This window comes from Hylobates moloch, unplaced genomic scaffold, assembly GCF_009828535.3.
Source record: "Hylobates moloch isolate HMO894 unplaced genomic scaffold, HMol_V3 SCAFFOLD_15, whole genome shotgun sequence".
In the NCBI taxonomy this organism is placed as follows: domain Eukaryota; kingdom Metazoa; phylum Chordata; class Mammalia; order Primates; family Hylobatidae; genus Hylobates; species Hylobates moloch.
Window position 1 is genome coordinate 22,279,150 of NW_026652290.1, and position 23,354 is coordinate 22,302,503.

The 23,354-nt window shown below is 38.6% G+C and overlaps 1 protein-coding gene across 14 annotated transcripts in view; it reads left to right on the forward strand.

Moving 5' to 3' along the window:
- Positions 1–23,354, forward strand: part of CTNNA2 (catenin alpha 2) — a 1,201,677-nt gene that overhangs the window by 142,803 nt on the left and 1,035,520 nt on the right. Inside the window, exon 1 of one of the 14 annotated variants that reach the window (XM_058429038.1) lies at positions 12,848–12,866. The exons of the other annotated variants lie outside the window; for them this stretch is intronic. The gene's annotated coding sequence lies outside the window, so the exon portion shown is untranslated. Of the gene's footprint in view, positions 1–12,847; positions 12,867–23,354 lie in introns of those variants that run through there. 14 annotated transcript variants of the gene reach the window in all.

Consider the following 23,354-nt stretch of genomic DNA (forward strand, 5'->3'; position numbering starts at 1 on the left):
GCCTGCCTTCCAGCCTACCTCTAGGCTGGTTAATTCCTCCAACCATGTCATCCTGTCCTTGGTTTCTCTGCCATCCTTCTTCTCTATTTGACTCTCTCTCTTGCAGTGTGGCTGAAATGCTGACTCGGCATCTTTCTTGTGTCTGTCACTCCCCTGCTTCTGTGCCTCACCTTTACAGCAAAATTCCAATACTTGCTATTACTTCCTTTACCTTCTTCTTCCTATACCTATGGGATGAACACTTCCTAAAAAACGATCATACAGTGATACAGGTTGTCATCATTGCTAACACATGGTCTTCAGTTGCATCTGAGCCCCAGTGCTGCCTTTCTTTTACCTTTTTCTTTTTTCTTTTTTTTTTTTTTTTTTTTGAGATGGAGTCTTGCTCTTTCACCCAGGCTGGAGTGCAATGGCGCAATCTCAGCTCATTGCCTCCTCGGCCTCCCAGGTTCAAACAATTCTTACACCTCAGCCTCCCAACTAGCTGGGATTATAGGCGACCACCACCATGCCTGGCTAATTTTTGTATTTTTAGTAGAGACGAGGTTTCACCATGTTGGCCAGGCTGGTCTTGAACTCCTGAACTCAAGTGATCCACCACCTCGGCCTCCCAAAGTGCTGGGATTACAGGCATGAGCCACTGCACCTGGCCTCTTTTACTTCTTTTTTATTGTTATGTGCTCAATCATTTCCTAGGATTCTTTTTCTAAACCCCCCTACTGATTGCCATCCACTTCCACTCGATCCCTTCCTGCTTAGAGCAGCTGTATAGCACAGAGGTTACGAGAAGACGCTCACCATCCAGACTGTGTTCAAGCCTTTGCCCTGCAAGCTATTTTATGATCCTAGGTGATTTAACTTCTCTTTGTTATTATTTCTTCACCTGTGAAAGGAAAAGAATAATGGCTCCTACCTTACAGAATCATTGTGAAGATTGTATCAGTTAATATTTCTTAAAAGCAGTTAGAATAGCACTTGGCACATAGTAGGAACTTTGTAAGTATCAGTCATTACTGCCAATTTTATTATTGAACGTTGAGGCTGTTAGACCTCATGTCTCTCCGTTTTGATTCTTCATATCTGCAGTTTTATCAATAACCCATTCAATCTTACTGTCTTTCATTCTCAGAAATGATACATTAAAAGGGCATTTCTCTTCCTGTTTCTTTCTGCCTCTAGCCTACTTTCATGTTTATCTCTCTTATTTTATATATCTTTAATCTATTCCTTGAAGTGTATCTTTAATCTATTCCTTGAAGTGAAATCTATACCGAGCCCACAAGCATACTAAAGTTTCTTCCATTCTAAAAGTTATATCATCATTATCATTATCATCTACATCATTATCAGAAACAACAAAAGAAGGAAAAAAGAATATTCCTCTGATATTTCCTCATGTGCTTTCTCAGGTCCTTTCTTCTTTTTTTCTCTTACATAGATTTTTTGTTTTGAAAGATTGGGTTTCCCCCAAGATGCACTACCTTCTGGCTATAATTGCTGATATTGATCAAGGAACCTAATGATTAGATGATTGTGACATTCAAGGATTTGCTTTCTCTCTTTAGTCCACTTAGACTCTCTTCTGGATTTCACACTGTTAGCCAGTTTCGACTGTCCTAACGTAAGCACTTGTGGTCAACCATTCCACTCTCACCCGGTTCTGCACTTGGCTCTGACTTGCCTTGTCTTTTTTCACAGGTCTTCATTCTATTTCCTAAATATATGCTTTCCTCCAGGTCCCATTTTTCACCGTGATCCTTGTTCTACGTATGTTCCCGTGGTAATTTAATCTATTCCCATGATTTATCTTCTATATTTACTGTGTGCGCCAGTGACTCACAAATCTCTATTTCTAGCCCAGAACTCTCTCCTGAGCCTTCAGACCACTTTCCAAATATTTCCTAGATGTGAACGCCCATAGGCATCCCAAATTCAGTACATCTAAAATTAAATTCATTATGCTCCCAATTGTCATATTGCTTCTGTATTTCTATCTTAGTGGATGGCTGCACTATCAACCCAAATAGCCCAGGGTGAAAACCAGGTAGTTATCTTGGAGTTCTTCCTCTCCATTCTATTCAGCATACAAGCCCCTCTTGATATCACTATGCTTAAAATTGTATCTCACATCTGTTTCTTCCTTATTCTTAACTCTCGCTACCTTAATTTAGACCTTCGTTTTCTTTTATATGAGCTATTACAAGAATCTCTGAATGGGTTTTTTCCTTAATGTCACATACTACTTAATCTATACTGTACACAGTTGACAATTATCATACTAGAACATTATACTGATCATGTGCTGTTTTGCTTAAACTTTTTAGATGGTTTCCAACTGCCTTCATTTTATTTTTATTTATTTATTTTTTTATTATACTTTAGGTTTTAGGGTACATGTGCACAATGTGCAGGTTTGTTACATATGTATCCATGTGCCATGTTGATTTCCTGCACCCATTAGCTCGTCATTTAGCATTAGGTATATCTCCTAATGCTGTCCCCGCCCCCCCACCCCCCACCCCACAACAGTACCCGGAATGTGATGTTCCCCTTCCTGTGTCCATGAGTTCTCATTGTTCAATTCCCACCTATGAGTGAGAACATGCGGTGTTTGGTTTTTTGTCCTTGCGATAGTTTACTGAGAATGATGTTTTCCAGTTTCATCCATGTCCCTACAAAGGACACGAACTCATCATTTTTTATGGCTGCATAGTATTCCATGGCGTATAGGTGCCACATTTTCTTAATCCAGTCTATTGTTGATGGACATTTGGGTTGGTTCCAAGTCTTTGCTATTGTGAATAGTGCCGCAATAAACATACGTGTGCATGTGTCTTTATAGCAGCATGATTTATACTCCTTTGGGTATATACCCAGTAATGGGATGGCTGGGTCAAATGGTATTTCTAGTTCTAGATCCCTGAGGAATCGCCACACTGACTTCCACAATAGTTGAACTAGTTTACAGTCCCACCAACAGTGTAAAAGTGTTCCTATTTCTCCACATCCTCTCCAGCACCTGTTGTTTCCTGATTTTTTAATGATGGCCATTCTAACTGGTGTGAGATGGTATCTCACTGTGGTTTTGATTTGCATTTCTCTGATGGCCAGTGATGATGAGCATTTCTTCATGTGTTTTCTGGCTGCATAAATGTGTTCTTTTGAGAAGTGTCTGTTCATGTCCTTTGCCCACTTTTTGATGGGGTTGTTTGTTTTTTCTTGTAAATTTGTTTATATTACCTTTGTCAGATGATAGGTTGCAAAAATTTTCCCATTCTGTAGGTTGCCTGTTCACTCTGATGGTATTTCTTTTCTGTCAGAAGACATGAAGTCCTTGCCCACGCCTATGGCCTGAATGGTATTGCCTAGGTTTTCTTGTAGGATTTTAATGGTTTTAGGTCTAACATTTAAGTCTTTAATCCATCTTGAATTAATTTTTGTATAAGGTGTAAGGAAGGGATCCAGTTTCAGCTTTCTACATATGGCTAGCCAGTTTTCCCAGCACCATTTATTAAATAGGGAATCCTTTCCCCATTTCTTGTTTTTGTCAGGTTTGTCAAAGATCAAATAGTTGTAGATATGCGGCATCATTTCTGAGGGCTCTGTTCTGTTCCATTGATCTATATCTCTGTTGTGGTACCAGTACCATGCTGTTTTGGTTACTGTAGCCTTGTAGTATAGTTTGAAGTCAGGTAGCGTGATGCCTCCAGCTTTGTTCTTTTGGCTTAGGATTGACTTGGCGATGCGGGCTCTTTTTTGGTTCCATATGAACTTTAAAGTAGTTTTTTCCAATTCTGTGAAGAAAGTCATTGGTAGCTTGATGGGGATGGCATTGAATCTATAAATTACTTTGGGCAGTATGGCCATTTTCACGATATTGATTCTTCCAACCCATGAGCATGGAATGTTCTTCCATTTGTTTGTATCCTCTTTGATTTCATTGAGAAGTGGTTTGTAGTTCTCCTTGAAGAGGTCCTTCACATCCCTTGTAAGTTGGATTCCTAGGTATTTTATTCTCTTTGAAGCAATTGTGAATGGGAGTTCACTCATGATTTGGCTCTCTGTTTGTCTGTTATTGGTGTACAAGAATGCTTGTGATTTTTGTACATTAATTTTGTATCCTGAGACTTTGCTGAAGTTGCTAATCAGCTTAAGGAGATTTTGGGCTGAGACAATGGGATTTTCTAGATATACAATCATGTCATCTGCAAACAGGGACAGTTTGACTTCCTCTTTTCCTAATTGAATACCCTTTATTTCCTTCTCCTGCCTGATTGCTCTGGCCAGAACTTCCAGCACTATGTTGAATAGGAGCAGTGAGAGAGGACATCCCTGTCTTGTGCCAGTTTTCAGAGGGAATGCTTCCAGTTTTTGCCCATTCAGTATGATATTGGCTGTGGGTTTGTGGTATATAGCTCTTATTATTTTGAGATACGTCCCATCAATACCTAATTTATTGAGAGTTTTTAGCATGAAGGTTGTTGAATTTTGTCAAAGGCCTTTTCTGCATCTATTGAGATAATCATGTGGTTTTTGTCTTTGGTTCTGTTTATATGCTGGATTACATTTATTGATTTGCGTATGTTGAACCAGCCTTGCATCCCAGGGATGAAGCCCACTTGATCATGGTGGATAAGCTTTTTGATGTGCTGCTGGATTCGGTTTGCCAGTATTTTATTGAGGATTTTTGCATAAATGTTCATCAAGGATATTGGTCTAAAATTCTCTTTTTTGGTTGTGTCTCTGCCTGGCTTTGGTATCAGGATGATGCTGGCTTCATAAAATGTGTTAGGGAGGATTCCCTCTTTTTCTATTGATTGGAATAGTTTCAGAAGGAATGGTACCAGTTCCTCCTTGTACCTCTGGTAGAATTCAGCTGTGAATCCATCCGGTCCTGGACTCTTTTTGGTTGGTAAGCTATTGATTATTGCCACAATTTCAGAACCTGTTATTGGTCTATTCAGAGATTCGACTTCTTCCTGATTTAGTCTTGGGAGGGTGTATTTGTCGAGGAATTTATCCATTTCTTCTAGATTTTCTAGTTCATTTGCATAGAGGTGTTTGTAGTATTCTCTGATGGTAGATTGTATTTCTGTGGGATCGGTGGTGATATCCCCTTTTTCATTTTTTATTGCATCTATTTGATTCTTCTCTCTTTTCTTCTTTATTAGTCTTGCTAGTGGTCTATCGATTTTGTTGATCTTCTCAAAAAACCAGCTCCTGGATTCATTAATTTTTTGAAGGGTTTTTTGTGTCTCTATTTCCTTCAGTTCTGCTCTGATTTTAGTTATTTCTAGCCTTCTGCTAGCTTTTGAATGTGTTTGCTCTTGCTTTTCTAGTTCTTTTAATTGTGATGTTAGGGTGTCAATTTTGGACCTTTCCTGTTTTCTCTTGTGGGCATTTAGTGCTATAAATTTCCCTCTACACACTGCTTTGAATGTGTCCCAGAGATTCTGGTAGGTTGTGTCTTTGTTCTCGTTGGTTTCAAAGAACATCTTTATTTCTGCCTTCATTTCATTATGTACCCAATAGTCATTCAGGAGCAGGTTGTTCAGTTTCCATGTAGTTGAGCGGTTTTGAGTGAGTTTCTTAATCCTGAGTTCTAGTTTGATTGCACTGTGGTCTGAGAGACAGTTTGTTATAATTTCTGTTCTTTTACATTTGCTGAGGAGAGCTTTACTTCCAACTATGTGGTCAATTTTGGAATAGGTGTGGTGTGGTGCTGAAAAAAATGTATATTCTGTTGATTTGGGGTGGAGAGTTCTGTAGATGTCTATTAGGTCCACTTTGTTTAGAGCTGAGTTCAATTCCTGGATATCCTTGTTAACTTTCTGTCTAGATGATCTGTCTAATGTTGACAGTGGGGTGTTAAAATCTCCCATTATTATTGTGTGGGAGTTTAAGTCCCTTTGTAGGTCACTCAGGACTTGCTTTATGAATCTGGGTGCTCCTGTGTTGGGTGCATATATATTTAGGATAGTTAGCTCTTCTTGTTGAATTGATCCCTTTACCATTATGTAATGGCCTTCTTTGTCTCTTTTGATCTTTGTTGGTTTAAAGTCTATTTTGTCAGAGACTAGGATTGCAACCCCTGCCTTTTTTTGTTTTCCAGTTGCTTGATAGATCTTCCTCCATCCCTTTATTTTGAGTCTATGTGTGTCTCTGCACGTGAGATGGGTTTCCTGAATACAGCACACTGATGGGTCCTGACTCCTTATCCAGTTTGCCAGTCTGTGTCTTTTAATTGGAGCATTTAGCCCATTTACATTTAACGTTAATATTGTTATGTGTGAATCTGATCCTGTCATTATGATGTTAGTTGGTTATTTTGCTAATTAGTTGATGCAGTTTCTTCCTAGCCTCGATGGTCTTTACAATTTGGCATGTTTTTGCAGTGGCTGGTACTGGTTGTTCCTTTCCATGTTTAGTGCTTCCTTCAGGAGCTCTTTTAGGGCAGGCCTGGTGGTGACAAAATCACTCAGCGTTTGCTTGTCTGTAAAGTATTTTATTTCTCCTTCACTTATGAAGCTTAGTTTGGCTGGATAGGAAATTCTGGGTTGAAAATTCTTTTCTTTAAGAATGTTGAATATCGGCCCCCACTCTCTTCTGGCTTGTAGAGTTTCTGCCGAGAGATCAGCTGTTAGCCTGATGGGCTTCCCTTTGTGGGTAACCCGACCTTTCTCTCTGGCTGCCCTTAACATTTTTTCCTTCATTTCAACTTTGGTGAATCTGACAATTATGTGTCTTGGAGTTGCCCTTCTCGAGGAGTATCTTTGTGGCGTTCTCTGTATTTCCTGAATCTGAATGCTGGCCTGCCTTGCTAGATTGGGGAAGTTCTCCTGGATAATATCTTGCAGAGTGTTTTCCAACTTGGTTCCATTCTCCCCGTCATTTTCAGGTACACCAATCAGACGTAGGTTTGGTCGTTTCACGTAGTCCCAAATTTCTTGGAGGCTTTGTTCATTTCTTTTTATTCTTTTTTCTCTAGACTTCCCTTCTCGCTTCATTTCATTCATTTCATCTTCCATCTGCGATACCCTTTCTTCCAGTTGATCGCATCTGCTACTGAGGCTTCTGCAATCTTCACGTAGTTCTCGAAACTTGGCTTTCAGCTCCTCCATCTCCTTTAAGCCCTTCTCTCCATTGGTTATTCTAGTTATCCATTCTTCTAATTTTTTTTCAAAGTTTTTAACTTCTTTGCTATTGTTTTGAATTTCCTCTCGTAGCTCAGAGTAGTTTGATCATCTGAAGCCTTCTTCTCTCAACTCGTCAAAGTCATCCTCCATCCAGCTTTGTTCCATTGCTGGTGAGGAACTGCGTTCCTTTGGAGGAGGAGAGGTGCTCTGCTTTTTAGAGTTTCCAGTTTTTCTGCTCTGTTTTTTCCCCATCTTTGCGGTTTTATCTACTTTTGGGCTTTGATGATGGTGATGTACAGATGGGTTTTTGGTGTGGATGTCCTTTCTGTTTGTTAGTTTTCCTTCTACCAGACAGGACCCTCAGCTGCAGGTCTGTTGGAGTTTACTAGAGGTCCACTCCAGACCCTGTTTGGCTGGGTGTCAGCAGCGGTGGCTGCAGAACAGCGGATTTTCGTGAGACCACCAATTCAGCTATCTGATAGTTCCTCTGGAAGTTTTGTCTCAGAGGAGTACCTGGCCCAGTGAGGTGTCAGTCTTTCCCTTCTGGGGGGGTGCCTCCCAGTTAGGCTGCTCAGGGGTGAGGGACCCACTTTAGGAGGCAGTCTGTCCGTTCTCAGATCTCCAGCTGCGTGCTGGGAGAACCACTACTCTCTTCAAAGCTGTCAGTCAGACAGGGACGTTTAAGTCTCTGGAGATTCCTGCTGACTTTTTGTTTGTCTGTGCCCTGCCCCCAGAGGTGGAGCCTACAGAGGCAGACAGGCCTCCTTGAGCTGTGGTGGGCTCCACCCAGTTCGAGCTTCCTGGCTGCTTTGTTTACCTAAGCAAGCCTGGGTAATGGCGGGCGCCCCTCCCCCAGCCTCACTGCCGCCTTGCAGCTTGATCTCAGACTGCTGTGCTAGCAATCAGCGAGACTCCGTGGGCATAGGACCCTCCGAGCCAGGTGCGGGATACAATCTCCTAGTGTGCCGTTTTCCAGGCCCGTTGGGAAAGCTCAGTATGAGGGTGGGACTGACCCGATTTTCCAGGTGCTGTCTGTTACCCCTTTCTTTGACTAGGAAAGGGAACTCCCTGACCCCTTGAGCTTCCCGAGTGAGGCAGTGCCTCGCCGTGCTTCGGCTTGCTCACAGTGCGCTTCACCGACTGTCCTGCACCCACTGTTTGGCACTCCCTAGTGAGATGAAACCGGTACCTCAAGCAGAAATGCAGAAATCACCAGTCTTCTGTGTCGCTCGGGCTGGGAGCTGGAGACCGGAGCTGTTCCTATTCGGCCATCTTGGCTTCAGCCTCCAACTGCCTTCATTTTATAATCCAACTGTTACGCAGTATTCTTTATCAACCAGCCTCAGTTCTTGTCAGAATCCCTCTGTGAGCGTATGACACAGATCCGTTCCCCCATGTGATACTCTTCTCTTTAATGCCTACATGCTTCTATTCCCGTCCTCTGGAAAACTTTTATTTATTCTTCCAGACCTGGCCCAATTGCTCTATCTTGGGGAAGCTTTTCACAATCATTCATGAATTTCAAACATTTATTTACTCTAACTTTCAAAGTGTTTTTTAGATGGCAGTTATCACATCGGCCTGGAGCTATTTGAATTCCCAAATGGCTCTACGCATTCCTATATTCCCAATACTCAGGACACTGCCTGGAACTTAGCAGGTGGTTAATGAATGTTTGAATGAAATTTGAACTAAGCATTTTAGAAAGTTACAGGAGATAGTTTGTCTCATTGGAGCTCAGAGTCAAGGTAGGGAAAATGGGGGAAAAAGAAGGGTATCAAAGGAAGAAAGAAGACTGTAGGGAGCCCAAATGTTGTAATATATATAAGTTTCCCATGAAGAGAAAAGGAAGAAACCATGAAGAAATATATCTTGTGTATATGAGAATATTGGGAAATTGCACTATAAAAGGAAAAAAGAATATAAATAAAGCTCTGGCAACCAGTGCACCCAAGGAATGACCAGACAGCAATGACAGTGGAAGGAAAAGGGCAACCCTGTGAGAAAGAAAAGCCTGAGCAGCACAGGTTGTCAGAGAGCATCTGCAAAAGAAAGGCGAGAGCTTTCTTTGCAACTGCTTTTCACGTTTCTGCTAAGTAATGATGCTACAAAGCCACACATTTTTCCATTTTTCTCTAAAACTCATTCAAAGAGCACTGAGCCCAAGCTGCATTCTCTATAATTTGCCCTTAGCTGTGTAGAAAACATCTTTGACCTACAGCTAGTATCCTATGCAGAAACCTTCCAGTGCTCTGCTATTCTCCAGGGCTTTTCTTGCAGAAAATAAACAAAGTGATGTTCTGTAGAATGTTGACCATTATTCCTGTTCCTGAAGGGTACTGGGGAGGATAAGATAAGTCCAGGACAGTCATGAGAATCACTCTTCTCAGTGCTTGTAAAGTGGGGTGGACATATCTACCTTGCATAGAGCTGCAGAGAACTTCCACTGTTTATGCCAATGTGGCCTCATATATAGGTCAGTTTGAAACAGTATTAAATATTCAAAAATAAACTGTACCTATGTGCATGCACAGGCCTTTTGTGTGTGAACAACTGAAACATTCTCTGTTTGTTTTTGCGTTAGAAATATTAGCTGCCCCCGTCCAGGTGCAGTGGCTCACACCTGTAATCCCAGCACTTTGGGAGGCCGAGGCGGGTGGATCACAAGGTCAGGAGGTCGAGACCATCCTGGCTAACATGGTGAAACCCCGTCTTTACTAAAAATACAAAAAATTAGCCAGGCGTGGTGGTGGGCCCCTGTAGTCCCAGCTACTCGGGAGGCTGAGGCAGGAGAATGGTGTGAACCCAGGAGGCAGAGCTTGCAGTGAGTCGAGATCGCGCCACTGCACTCTAGCCTGGGAGACAGAGCAAGTCTCAAAAAAAAAAAAAAAAAGAAAAAAAAAATTAGCTGCACCCTTAGAGAGTCTCGCAGATGGAAAATATGCAACAGTGGGATCTGTGGCTGTGATAGATCTGAAAGGAGGACCCAGGGGCCTTAGATCTCTTCCATTGCAAGGTCCTATAAAATATTTTTAAATTTACAAACTTTAATTTTTAGAGCAGTTTTAGGTGCACAGAGAAATTGAGCAGAAATTATAGAGAGTTACCAAATATCCCACCCCCACACGTGCACAGCCTCCCCAGTGAGACCCAGTATTATAGTGGTATATTTGTTACAATTGACAAACCCACACTGATGCCTTGTTATCATCCAAGATACATAGTTTACATTAGGGTTTACTCTTGATGGTGTGTATTCTGTGTATTTGGAGAAATGTATAATAACATGTGTCTACCACTGATATCATACAGAATAGTTTCACTGCCTTAAAAATCCTTTGTGCTCCACCTGTTCATACCTCCCACCCCCTTAACCTCAAGCACTGACCACTGATCTTTTTACTGTTTGCCACATACTTAGAATCGTATGGTTCTAAGTCATACAGTTAAACTTCAGAACTTATAGTTAGAATCATACAGTATGTAGCCCTTTCATATTGGCTTCTTAGTAATATGCATTTAAGTTTCCTCTATGTCTTTTCATGGCTTAGTGGCATATTTCTTTTCAGTGCTGAATAATATTCCATTGTCTGGATATACCAATTTATCCACTCGCATAACGAAGGACATCTTGGTTACATCCAAGCTTTGACAATTACAAATAAAGCTGCTATAAACATTCATATGCAGGTTTTTGTGTGGACACATGATTTCATTTCATTTGAGTAAACACCACAGAGCATGATTGCTGGATTGTATGATAAGAGTACGTTTAGTGTTGTAAGAAACTACCAAACTGTCTTCCAAAGTGGCTGTACGATTTTGCATTTCCACAAGCAATGAATGAGAGTTCTTGTTGCTCCACATCCTCACCAGTATTTGATGCTGTCAGTGTTTTGTGTTTTGGCCATTCTAAGAAGTGTGTAGTGCCATCTTGTTGCTTTAATTTGCAATTCCCTGATGACATATGATGTGGAGCATCTTTTCATATGCTTATTTGTCATCTGTATATCTAATTTGGTGAGGTATCTTCTAAGGTCTTTGGCCAATTTTTAAATTAGGTTATCCATTTTCTTGTTGAGTTTTAAGAATTCTTTGTGTATTTTGGATAACAGTTCTTTATCAGATGTATCTTTTGCATATATTTTCTCCCAGTGTGTGTATTGTCTTCTCATTCTCTTGACATTATCTTTCTTGGAGCAGACATTTTAAATTTTAATAAGTCTAGTTTATCAATTATTTCTTTCATGGATCATGCCTTTGATGTATCTAAAATATCATTGTCATACTCAAGGTCATCTAGGCTTTCTCTTATGTTATCTTTTAGAAGTTTTATAGTTTTGCATTTTATGTTTAGATCTGTGATCCATTTTGATTTGATTTTTATGAAGGTGTAAGGTCTACATCTAGACCTTTTTTTTTAAATGTGAATATCCAGTTTTTCCAGCACCGCTTTTTGAAAAGAGTATCTTTGCTCCATTCTGTTGCCTTCTCTCTTTTGTGAAAGGTCAGTTCACTGTATTTATGTGGGCCTATTTCTGGGATCTCTGTTCTGTTCTATTCATCTATTTGTCTCTCCTTTTACTAATACCACACTGTCTTCATTACTGTAGATTTATAGTAAGTCTTGAAGTTGGCTAGTGTCAATTCTCTGACTTTATTCCTCTCCTTCAATAATGAGTTGGCTGTTCTGGATCTAAAATGTTTTTTAACACTGTATTATGATAATGAGAAAAACAAACCTATAAGTATTAAGGATATAAACTGAGAAATATGAATAAATATTTAGTCTGCTTCTCTATGGATATTATACCATTGAACATAAAATAAATCTCATGGATATTTTTATGAATACATAATGCACAGAACTAAATTTATTTTATTATAGATTACCCAAAGATTCTCTGTGGCCTATTAATTTTATGATATTTAATATGAGATTTTTCCTGCAATAAGACTGTTTGGACACTATTGCTAAATAGAATTATATATTTGAACTGAATGTCCTTCTTCAGCATTCTTTAATAAAATTGGAGTAATATCTTGTCAGAAAAATGGGAATGAAAACGGTATCTGGAATTTTAGGACTTTTGGAGTAACATCTTAGGACACAAAAACTCAGTCTAGAAAAATCTGAGAATTTTTAAGTAAGATATTTCAAAAACATTTAAAAAATTTCTTTAAAGTCACATTTTTTCTGATACCAAGGGAAAGTTTCTTTGCCATTTGTACTTTGACTTCTTGAAACAGCATCCTATTTAGAACCATACTGACCAGAACTAGTGAAGAGATGTTTGTTGAATTCCTAACAGTATCTTGTGAAGAGCAACAGAAGAATTTAGGTCTAGAGAAGAAAAGGCTTGAGGGAGTGGAACAGAGAGATTGCAGAAACAGGTCTAAGTTTCTCCACATATCTGAAGAGTCATTTTGTTAAAGACAGATTAGGCTAATTTTCTGTTACTTTCAGAATGCAAATTAAGGGCTAATTATGCATAAAATTTCCTACGCTTAGGAAGAGAATAATAGCAGTAAGATCTGGACCCTAAATTGAACTACATCAAGAGACAGTGAGCTCCTTGCCCCTTAGTTATTTTATTTTATTTTTGAGACTGTGTCTTCCTCTGTCACTCAGGCTGGAGTGCGGGGGCATGATCTTAGCTCACTGCAACCTCCACCTCCTGGGTTCAAGCGATTCTTGTGCCTCAGCCTTCCTAGTAGCTGGAATTACAGGTGTGTACCACCATGCCTGGCTAATTTTTTTGTATTTTTAGTAGAGACGGGGTTTCGCCGTGTTGACTAGGCTGGTCTCAAACTCCTGGGCTCAAGCAATCCACCCGCCTTGGCCTCCCAAAGTGTTGAGATTACAGGTGTGAGTCACTGCACCGGGCCACCCCTTGGTTGTTAAAAGCAGATGTGTGACCTGATGTATGGAATGGATTCATATATTTGGTGAAAGCTTCACCATATGGAATTATAAATGTATAAATTATGTTCCACCTCACTAGTGAACACATAGAAAATATAAATAACAATGAAATATCCTTTTCACTTTTCAGTTAAGAAAAATTAAAATATATATGAAAATGTCTTAGTTTGGGCTCCTATAACAGAATACCATAGACTGGGAAGCTTAAACAGACATTTATTTCTCACAGTTATGGAGGTTGTTAAGGCCAAGATGAAGGCAGCAGCAAATCCTATATCTGGTGAGGGCACTCCTTCTGGTTTGTATACGGCCATATTCTCTTTGTGTCCTCACGCAACAGGGAGCAGAGAGATCATCTCTCTGCTGTTTCTTATAAGGGTGCTAATCCCATTCATGAGAGCTCTATCCTTATGATCTAATTGTTTCTCAAAGGCCCCACCTCCTAATACCATCACATTGTGGGCTATGATTTCAACCTGTAAATTTTAGGGAAACACAAGCATTCAGCTCGTAACAGTGTGTATGTGTATATGCACACCTACACACACGTGCACACACTTCTCCAATGTTAGGGAGGATAAAGAGAAAGAATAGTTCACATTGCAGATAGAAATATGAATTTGTCAATTCTTATGGAAGAAATTTGTCAAAAGCCTTGAAATGTACATTTCCAGGAGGTACATTCTTATTTATAAGACTACTCTTTGATGTTGGCTTATCAGAAACATAACCCGAGATGAGCACTTCACCTGCATGTCACTTACTAAGCAATTGTTCTTTGGATGACTGGTAAGGAAATGGGAAAAGTAGGATAGTTAAGATCATGTGACCTCAAGCCATATCCCATAGGAGAGTAGCTTGAGGAGCTATAGTACGTACATACCCCACAAGGTTGTCCTGATTTGAGCCAGGGAGCTGGGCTCTCATACTCTGCAACTGGCATTGGTTAAGGAGTGAGGTCGTGTGTGGGCTTGGAGGCTCCATAGCATGAGAGAGAGAGTCCACCAAAGAAGGGTTGTGGGTATCAGCTGTTAGAAGCAAAAGCTTCATCAAGTCACAAAATTGGAAAAAGAATATCTGGTTGGAACAACAGCATTTACTAGTACAAATATTCACTGCATGATAAACATCACATTGCTTAAGAAAGCAAACATGTTAAGCATAACACTGGTAAAATACAGACTTTCCAGCTATGAAGCAGTGTGACACAGAAGACTTCCATAGGAATTAAGCTGTCAGATAATGACTACTATGCATATTACAATTACAACTGAAAATACACTGTAAGTGTAGATAGATACACAGATGCTCCCTGACCTATGTCCCCATCATAAGTTGAAAATAACATGTCGAAGATGCATTTAATAGATCTAACCTACTGAGCATCACATCTTAGTCTAGTTTACTTTAAACATGCTCAGAACACTTGTGTTAGCCTGCATTTGGGCAAAATCATCTAACACAAAGCCTGTTTTTAAAATACAGTGTTGAATATCACATGTAATTTATTGAATGTTGTACTGAAATTGAAAAACACAATGGTTCTATGGGTATTTGTGGTATAGTGTCTGCTGAATGTGTACCACTTTTGCAATGTCTTAAAGTTGAAAGATCATAAGTTGAACCATCCTAAGCCAGAGACCATCTAGAGTTATAGGTACAGAAAATGGAAAGATGTAATGACCAACTAGGATTTATCTCAGGAATATGAGGTTGGTTTGGTTTTAGAAATGGTTTTAGAAATGGTTTTTAACATAATTCATCAGATTAAAATACGGTTTGAAATAACGTGATCATCTTGTTAACTGCCCATATAAAGTACTTCATAAAATTCAGTTTACCCATTCATGATTTTTTAAAAAAACTCTAAAACAGCAGGTATCACAAGGAATTGACTAAACATTTACAGCAAATAAATACAGTTATAAAGGCAAGGAATCTTTTCTTTAAAATCAGGAGAAAATGATACCCATTATCAACTTATTGTACTCATCACTGTACTTGATATTCTGGACATGAATATCAAGTACAGTGATACGTGGAAAAGAAAATTATAAGAATTAGAAGCAAAAAGTCAAAACTGTTACCATTGTGAAATGATAACAGTGTTCTTAAAATTGTTTAAAGTACAAACAAGATATTAGAGCTAATATAATGAAAGAGAAAGGTTTCTGGATATTAGGCCAACATATAAAACACAACAGCACCCCTCTGTACTTGAAACAAAGAATCAAAGACTATAAACCTCTGAATAGAGCTAGCAAAAGTTTTATAAGACCTTCATGAAAAAATTGTGAAACCTAACTGAAAGACATAAAGTAAAAGCTAAATAAATAAGGAATTTATAAAATGTTTGGGATGAGAGAAATCAATATAGAAAAGATGTCAGTTCCCCAAAGATTAATCCATAAATTCAATGGTGTTTCAGTAAAAAGAGAAACAGATTTTTCATAGACTGTGGTAAGACGAATCTGAAGTTCACATATTAGTCAAAATTCTCAAAGATAGTCAAAATGTACTTTTCTCATAATGAAGCTTTATTTTAAAGCCACAGTAGTTAAAACAAAGGGATATTCATGCAGGGAAAGTCAAATAGACCAAATGAACAAAATAGCAGATAAATGAACCCACATATAATTGAGTGCATCACATGCATGGGAAAAAAAAGGTAGAAAAGTTATTGAGTAAATGATGCTAGAACTTTTGACTGTCCTTAAGAAAAAAGATGAAATTAGATCTGTGCCTCATACCACATATTAAAAATTAATTACAGATGAATTAGAGACCCAGTTTAAAAAGTGTAACATTTTAGAGAAAACTTAGAAGATAAATCCTTAAGATCCTGAATTAGGGAAGGATTTCATAGATAAAACATACAAACTTAGACTATAAAGGGGAAAATGGTGTATTCAGTTATTTTCAAAATTAAAGCTTTGGAATGACAAAACTTATAATCCAAAAACTAAGTGAAAAAAGTATCATATATTAGAGAAGATCGTTGAAAAACATGTATTTCCTAATGGACTTTCACTCATCTTATATGAAGAATTCCATAGTAATAATGGAAGCAATCTCATAATTTAAAAACGAGCCAAAGCTCTGAATACCCCGTCAGAACAGGCAACTGTCATAGGAAATAAAAACCCCAATACATATTAAACTAACTGATAATTAGAGCATCATACGTATCATAAGACTGATAGTGTAAGTACAGTTTAAGAGCAACTGCCTGAAATTGTTGGTGGCAATACAAATTGTATTGAAAGACATAAAGTAAGAGCTAAATAAAGTTAAAATCATGTGACCTCAGGCCATGTCCCTTAGGAGAGTAGCTTGAGGAGCTATAGTATGTACATACCCCACAAGGGTGTCCTGATTTGAGCCAGGGAGCTGGGCTTTCTTACTCTGCAACTGGCATTGGTTAAAGGGTGAGGTCATGTGTGGGAATGGAAGCTCCATAGCCTGAGAGAGAATCCACCAAAGAAGGGTTGGAGGACCCTGACTTGGGGGACAGCAGTGAAATAGGATGAAGATGTATGAATCCTATGATCCTAAAACTCTCTTCCTAGTCAAACACACTAGGGGCAGGAACCAGCTACATATATAGTGATATTGATTGCAGTGGAATTTGTAATAGTGTAAACAAAACATATTCTCAGTGTGTATGTCTGTGTGTCTGTGTGTCATTATTCAGTGGAAATTGCCACTTCTGAATGTGTATCACTTTTGCACCATCTTAAAGTTGAAAGATTGTAAGTTGAAAGTCAATTATGCAGTAAGGGAAGTGGGAAGATGGCATGAGGCCAGATTTAACCCTGCCTGAAAATACATGAAACCATGTTTTTTAAGGCAGTAGCCACTAGGCTTCAATGTACAGTGACCTTTGAGAGATGAGCCATAATACTGCCCCAACCTACTAGACTGAGGGAGTTTTCGGGGAACACCACAGGAAAGGCATTCCAGTCAGATCCTGGGGGATTCCCTGAGTTGAAGAACTGAGTTGCAATTGGGAGAATCTGAAGTGTCTAGACTTTCAGGACAGAATACTGAAGAGGAGAGAGCTGTACAGAGAGAGAATTCTGGAGATCTTCAGCAAGTCCTCCTTTTGTAATCAGCTGAGTACTGATTAGTGCGTACATGTGAGGAAGAGACCTGAGGCTGGTGAAGGAGCCACTCAAAAGGATTAGAGGGGAATGTGCTGAGTATTCACATACGTTTGGGTCTAACAAATGTTTACACCAGCAAGACTGGAAAAATCTCATAAATTAGGAGGTACTGGAGATAGGATGAGACTCTTACCTTAGTACTGGGGAATGATTAGCCCCAGAATGATTACCAGTTTTGTCCTGCCTGACAAATTGTAGCAAGACTCCAAAGGAGGAAGCTGTTTCAAGTAACTTAACTGTGTCCCAGAACAAAGTTTATGAATATTTATAGAAACACCAAAATAACCAGAACCTAACAAAGCAGAATACACAGTGTCTGGCATCCAATCACAAATTACCAGGTAAGCAAAGAAACAGGAAATTATGACTCATAATAAGGACAAAAAGCAATCAATCAAAACTAATTTTAGAATGGACACATATGTTAAAATTAGCAGACAAAGACATTAAGATAGCTTTATGACTGTATTCTAGATGTTTTAATAAGTCAAATAGAGCCATAGAAGAAATTTAAAATACTCAAACTAATTCCTAGAGATGGAAACTACAATGTCTGATGTGAAATTACACTGGATGGGACTAGTGGTAGATTCGCCATGATAGGAGAGATGGATTAGTGAACTTCAAGACAGCAATAAGAACATCATGATGGAGCAGAAAAAAAATCCAAACCTTTGAAAAGAAATTCATTGAGCTGTGGGACAATGTCAACTAGCATAAAAAAAATTTGAAGAAATAATAGCCAGAAATATTCTGAATTTGATGAAGACTATAAAACCGGAGATCCAAGAAGTGAAACAAACTGAGCGTAAGAAACATAAAGAAAATTCTACCAAAGAATATAATATAATCTTATAGTTGAAGACCAAGAATAACCAGAATACTTTAGAAGCAGTCAGAGGGGAAAAATACATTGTGTACAGTGTAAAAAAGATATGGAAACAGTCTGTTTCTCATTTAAAGCAATATAAGGCTAGGCATGGTGGCTTATGTCTGTAATCACAGCACTTTGGGAGGCTGTGGTCGGAGGATGGCTTGAGGCCAGGAGTTTGTGAGCAGCTTGGGCAACATAGTAAGACACCACCTCTACAAATAATGATGATAATAAACTAGCTGTGTGTGGTGGTACATGCCTGTACTCTGAGCTCCTCAGAAGGCTGAGGCAGGAGGATAGTTGGATCCCATGAGTTCAAGGCTGCAAAGAGCTATGTTCACACCACTGCACTCTAGCCTGGGTGACAGGGTGAGACTGTCTCAATAAATAAATAAAAATAAAATAACACAACAGAGCAATCAGTGGAATTACATTTTTAAAATGCTGAAAGAAAAATCAATGTAAACTTTCATACTCAGCAAAAAATATTTTAAAAAATAAAGGAAACATAAAGCATTTTTCCAGACCTACAAAAGGTGAAAACAATCAATTATGTCTTGTCCATTACAAAAAGAGTATTCAAATATATATTTTACGATGAAGAAAAATGACATTAGATAGAAATATGCATCAACATATGTGAATGAAGGGCAAAGAAAATGGTAGCTATAAGAGTAAATACGTAAGAATTTTATCAAGTCTCTTGAAAATAGTGAGTGTTTTTTTGTTTGTTTATTTTTGAGACAGAGTCTCGCTCTGTCACCCAGGCTGGAGTGAAGTGGTGCCATCTCGTCTCACTGCAAGCTCTGCCTCCCGGGTTCATGCCATTCTCCTGCCTCAGCCTCCCGAGTAGCTGGGACTGCAGACACCCGCCAGCACGCCTGCCTAATTTTTTTGTATTTTTGGTAGACACAGGGTTTCACCTTGTTAGCCAGGATGGTCTTGACCTCCTGACATCATGATCCTCCCACCTCAGCCTCCCAAAGTGCTGGGATTACAGGTGTGAGCCACCACACCTGGCCAATATTGAGTGTTTAAACAAAAATAATAACATCGTGGTATAGAGTTTATTAAATATCTAAAAGTAAAATGTGTGCCAGTTGAATAAGTCCATGAGAATAGAAATGTCAGTGCCCTATTTTAAGATTCTTATCTTACAAAGTGGTATAGTATCACTCGAAAGTGTAGTGTGATAAGGTTAAAAACATACTATAAATTTGAAAGTAGTTGTTAAAATGATGAACTAAACAATGCTAATAAACCAACAAAGAAAATAAAATGCAGTTTAAAAAGTATGTAATTCAAAAGACAGCAGAAAAAGAGTTTTCAAGGGAACAAAGAATAGATGGGCGAAAGTAAAAACGAATAACAAGATGATAGACTTAAATTTAATCATATCAACCATTACATTGAACATAGCTGGTTTAAAACAATCCAATTAAAGAGCAAAGAGTATCAGATTGTATATAAAGGCAAAGCCGAAGTGTATACTTTGTATAAGAAAAGCAATTTAAAGATAGAAATAGGTAAAAGGATGGAAAAAAGATATACCACGATAACACCAAAGGAAAGCTGGAATGACTATATGAATATCAGAAAAAGTAGATTTCAGAGCCAATATTATTACTAGGGATAAAGAAGTTCATTTCATAATGATACAGAGATCAGAAGAACATTTTACGTATGCACCTCATAAAAAAGCATTAGAATATGTGGCACATAAACCGATGGATCTGCAAGGAGAAACAGAAAAATTTACATTATAATCAGAAATCTTAGTGCTTCATTGGATGGAGCAAGTAGACAGAAAATCAGCGAGGACATAGAAGACTTGAACAATGCCATCAGCTAACTGGACCTAATCGATGTTTAGAGGACACTCCACTCAATAACTGCAGAATACATACATTTTTCCAAATGCAAACAGGTAGTTTTCCAAGATAGACCATATTGTAGTAAATAAAACAAATTTCAATAAAATAAAAATAATTAAGGCATAAACTGGTAAGTTGATTATTAACAAGTATATGCTCAGACAACAATGGAAGTAAATTAGAAATCAATAACAAATCTGGAAAATCCCCCAAGTATTTGGGTACCAAATAATATATTTGTAAATATCCATGTGCCAAAGAACAACTCTAAAGGGAAATTATAAAATGTTTTAAGCTGAATGAAAATTAAAACACAAGATATGCACATTTCTGGGATGCCTCTAAAATTGCACCTAGAAGGGCAACTCAGCACCCAACACATATAAGAAAAAAGAAATATCTCAAATTAATTGATTCAGTTTCACCTTAATAATCTAGAAAAAGAAGGGCAAATTAAACTAAATGTAAACAAAAGAAGGACAAAAATGATCAAAGTGGAAATAAGTTAGATAGAAAAGAAAAACAGCAGAGAAAATCAGTGAAAACAAAGGCAGGTTTTTTAATTAAATTTGATAAATTTAGTAAGTCTCTAGCCAGACTTAGAGGGTGGCGAAAAGTAGAAAGATTCAAATTAGCAGCAGTAGTTATGAGAGTGGTTTCATCATGAATAGGTCTTCAGGTATGAAAAGGATAATAGAATATTTTGAAAAACTATATGCCAATAAGTTGGACAACTTAGGTGGACCGGGAAAATTCTTTTTTTTTTTAATTTTTTTATTATACTTTAGGGTTTTAGGGTACATGTGCACAATGTGCAGGTTTGTTACATATGTATCCATGTGCCATGTTGATTTCCTGCACCCATTAACTCGTCATTTAGCATTAGGTGTATCTCCTAATGCTGTCCCTCCCCCCTCCCCCCACCCCACAACAGTCCCCGGAGTGTGATGTTCCCCTTCCTGTGTCCATGAGTTCTCATTGTTCAATTCCCACCTATGAGTGAGAACATGCGGTGTTTGGTGTTTTGTCCTTGCGATAGTTTACTGAGAATGATGTTTTCCAGTTTCATCCATGTCCCTACAAAGGACACGAACTCATCATTTTTTATGGCTGCATAGTATTCCATGGTGTATATGTGCCACATTTTCTTAATCCAGTCTATCGTTGTTGGACATTTGGGTTGGTTCCAACTCTTTGCTATTGTGAATAGTGCCGCAATAAACATACGTGTGCATGTGTCTTTATAGCAGCATGATTTATAGTCCTTTGGGTATATACCCAGTAATGGGATGGCTGGGTCAAATGGTATTTCTAGTTCGAGATCCCTGAGGAATCGCCACACTGACTTCCACAATGGTTGAACTAGTTTACAGTCCCACCAACAGTGTAAAAGTGTTCCTATTTCTCCACATCCTCTCCAGCACCTGTTGTTTCCTGATTTTTTAATGATGGCCATTCTAACTGGTGTGAGATGGTATCTCACTGTGGTTTTGATTTGCATTTCTCTGATGGCCAGTGATGATGAGCATTTCTTCATGTGTTTTTTGGCTGCATAAATGTGTTCTTTTGAGAAGTGTCTGTTCATGTCCTCTGCCCACTTTTTGATGGGGTTGTTTGTTTTTTTCTTGTAAATTTGTTTGAGTTCATTGTAGATTCTGGATATTAGCCCTTTGTCAGATGAGTAGGTTGCAAAAATTTTCTCCCATTCTGTAGGTTGCCTGTTCACTCTGATGGTAGTTTCTTTTGCTGTGCAGAAGCTCTTTAGTTTAATGAGATCCCATTTGTCGATTTTTGCTTTTGTTGCCATTGCTTTTGGTGTTTTAGACATGAAGTCCTTGCCCACGCCTATGTCCTGAATGGTATTGCCTAGGTTTTCTTGTAGGATTTTAATGGTTTTAGGTCTAACATATAAGTCTTTAATCCATCTTGAATTAATTTTTGTATAAGGTGTAAGGAAGGGATCCAGTTTCAGCTTTCTACATATGGCTAGCCAGTTTTCCCAGCACCATTTATTAAATAGGGAATCCTTTCCCCATTTCTTGTTTTTGTCAGGTTTGTCAAAGATCAGATAGTTGTAGCTATGCGGCGTCATTTCTGAGGGCTCTGTTCTGTTCCATTGATCTATGTCTCTGTTGTGGTACCAGTACCATGCTGTTTTGGTTACTGTAGCCTTGTAGTATAGTTTAAAGTCAGGTAGCGTGATGCCTCCAGCTTTGTTCTTTTGGCTTAGGATTGACTTGGCGATGCGGGCTCTTTTTTGGTTCCATATGAACTTTAAAGTAGTTTTTTCCAATTCTGTGAAGAAAGTCATTGGTAGCTTGATGGGGATGGCATTGAATCTATAAATGACCTTGGGCAGTATGGCCATTTTCACGATATTGATTCTTCCAACCCATGAGCATGGAATGTTCTTCCATTTGTTTGTATCCTCTTAGCAAGACTAATAAAGAAGAAAAGAGAGAAGAATCAAATAGATGCAATAAAAAACGAAAAAGGGGATATCACCACCGATCCCACAGAAATACAATCTACCATCAGAGAATACTACAAACACCTCTATGCAAATAAACTAGAAAATCTAGAAGAAATGGATAAATTCCTTGACAAATACACCCTCCCAAGGCTAAACCAGGAAGAAGTTGAATCTCTGAATAGACCAATAACAGGTTCTGAAATTGTGGCAATAATCAATAGCTTACCAACCAAAAAGAGTCCAGGACCTGACGGATTCACAGCTGAATTCTACCAGAGGTACAAGGAGGAACTGGTACCATTCCTTCTGAAACTATTCCAATCGATAGAAAAAGAGGGAATCCTCCCTAACACATTTTATGAAGCCAGCATCGTCCTGATACCAAAACCTGGCAGAGACATAACCAAAAAAGAGAATTTCAGACCAATATCCTTGATGAACATTGATGCAAAAATCCTCAATAAAATACTGGCAAACCAAATCCAGCAGCACATCAAAAAGCTTATCCACCATGATCAAGTGGGCTTCATCCCTGGGATGCAAGGCTGGTTCAACATATGCAAATCAATAAATGTAATCCAGCATATAAACAGAACCAAAGACAAAAACCACATGATTATCTCAATAGATGCAGAAAAGGCCTTTGACAAAATTCAACAACCTTCATGCTAAAAACTCTCAATAAATTAGGTATTGATGGGACGTATCTCAAAATAATAAGAGCTATCTACCACAAACCCACAGCCAATATCATACTGAATGGGCAAAAACTGGAAGCATTCCCTCTGAAAACTGGCACAAGACAGGGATGCCCTCTCTCACCGCTCCTATTCAACATAGTGCTGGAAGTTCTGGCCAGAGCAATCAGGCAGGAGAAGGAAATACCCTTTATTTCCTTCTCCTGC